Source organism: Mandrillus leucophaeus, unplaced genomic scaffold, assembly GCF_000951045.1.
Source record: "Mandrillus leucophaeus isolate KB7577 unplaced genomic scaffold, Mleu.le_1.0 Scaffold155, whole genome shotgun sequence".
NCBI lineage: Eukaryota > Metazoa > Chordata > Mammalia > Primates > Cercopithecidae > Mandrillus > Mandrillus leucophaeus.
The window spans coordinates 2,532,489-2,534,932 of NW_012101532.1; positions in this window are offsets into that span (position 1 = coordinate 2,532,489).

Sequence of the window (2,444 nt, forward strand, 5' to 3'; positions counted from 1 at the left end):
AAAAAAAAAAAAATTACACAAAATGCACCCCTTTGGCCAGGCGCAGTGGCTCACACCTGTAATCCCATCACTTTGGGAGGCCAAAGCAGAAGGATTCACTGAGCCCAGGAATTCGAGACCAGTCTGGGCAACAAAGCGAGACCCCCGCCCCTACAAAAAAATTAAATTAGCTGGACGTGGTGGTGCATGCCTGTAGGCCTAGCTACTCAGGTTACTGTGGGAAGATCACTTGAGCCCAGGAGTTGGAGGCCACAGTGAGCTATGATCATGCCACTGCACTCCAGTCTGCATGACAGCACGAGACCCTGTCTCAAAACAAGCAAACAAACAGGAGACCCTGGAGATGGCCTGAACTAATATTTGACCTGATTACACCATTTGCCAAATGCTGGTAGCCAGGTTTTTGTTGTTGTTATTGTTGTTTTATTTTGGGTTTGTTTGTTTGTTTTGTTTTGTTTCTTTGAGACAGAGTCTCATTCTATTACTCAGACTGGAGTGCAGTGGCTACATCTCAGCTCACTACAACTTCCGCCTCCCAGGTTCAAGCGATTCTCCTGCCTCACCCTCCCGAGTAGCTGGGATTACAGGCACACGCCACCACACCCTGCTAATTTTTGTATTTTTAGTAGAGATGGGGTGTCACCATGTTGGCCAGGCTGGTCTCGAACTCCTGACCTCAGATGATTCGCCGGCCTCGGCCTCCCAAAGTGCTGAGATTACAGGCGTGAGCCACCGCACCTGGCCTGGAAGCCGGTATTATTGGAGGAGGTGCAGGATGGAATTCGAGTTCCTTTAGGGACCTCAGGCAAGTCACTATATCTTCATGGTACTCAGTCTCTCATCTCCTCGAGGGCTGCCCGACAGCCTCTTCCAGCCCTGGCATTTGTGATTCCGGTGTCTGTTGTGAGAGTGTGTGCTGGTAACAGCCCTGTGCACTCTTATCTCAGGAAAGATTCCATTTAGATTCCTTGTTAGAAAACATGTTGGGTTTCTCGTGGAAAGCGATGATTTATGCTGAAAGTCGCCTCTGCAGCAGGAAGCTGAGATTTCCCTCCCTGCCCTATTTTTTTCCCAACTCCTCCAGACTCATTTGGCCTGAGTGCAACAGAATAAAAGAGGAAAGTTGAATATCGGCTTCGCCGGGTTCATTCTGCAAACCTCACTTAGATTTAGCATTAGGTTTAGGGCTAGGGTGGGGCTTGTGTTAGAGTTAGGATTGAGGCTAGGGCTGTTTTTAGGATGGGGATTTGGTTCAGGAATAGGGTTAGGGATAGTACTAGAGTTAGGTGAGGGTTAAGTGATGGCTAAGGCTAGGATTCAGGCCAGGTTTAGGGTTTGAGCAGGGTTAGTCTTAGGATTAAGCATAGGGGTAGGGCTAAAACCAGGGCTAGGATTAGAGATACTCGTAGGCTTAATTTTGTTTATTTATATATATATTTGTTGAGACAGAGTCTCGCTCTGTTGCCCAGGCTGGAGTGCAGTGGCTCAATCTCAGCTCACTGCAACCTCCACTTCCCAGGTTTAAACAATTCTTGTGCCTCAACCACCTGAGTAGCTGGGACTACAGGCATGCTCCATCATGCCTGGCTAATTTTTGTATTTTTAGTACAGACGGGGTTTCACCATGTTGGCCAAGCTGGTCTCAAGCTCCTGGCCTCAAGTGATCTGCCTGCCTTGGTCTCCCAATGTGCTGGGATTACAGGCATGAGTCACTGCACCTGGCCAGTAGGCTTAATTTTAGTATTAAAATTGATGGATTTGCTTGGTCAGGGATCCATCATCTCCTTGTGCTGTTTCTTCCTTCTGACTCTTTGGCAGTCTTCTGTACCCTGCAAAGCCACAGGGGCACAGCTGCCCAAGGCCATGGGAACCTACCTCTTGCACCAGCATGACCGGGATGTGAGACATGGAGTCAAAGGAGATCATTTCAGAACTTTAAGATTTGACTGTCAGCCAGGCGCAGCGGCTCATGCCTGTAATCCCAGCACTTTGGGAGGCTGAGGCGGGCGGATCATGAGGTCAGGAGATTGAGACCATCCTGGCCAACATGGTGAAGCCCCATCTCTACTAAAAATAGAAAAAAAAATTTAAAAAACTAAAAAAAATAAAAATTAGCTAGGCATGGTGGCATGCACCTGTAGTCCCAGCTACTCAGGAGGCTGAGGCAGAGGAATTGCTTGAACCCAGGAGGCAGAGGTTGCAGTGAGCTGAGATCATGCCACTGCACTCCAGCCTGGTGACAGAGTGAGACTCCATCTCAAAAAAAGATGAAAAAAAAAAAAGATTTGACTGCCCTGCTGGATTTCAGACTTGCAAGGGATCTGTGGCCAATTCCTCCCTTTTGGAATGGGTGTATTTACCCAATGCTTGTCCCCTCCTTGTATCTAGGAAGTAACTAACTTGCTTTTGATTTTACAGGCTCATAGGCAGAAGGAACTTGCTTT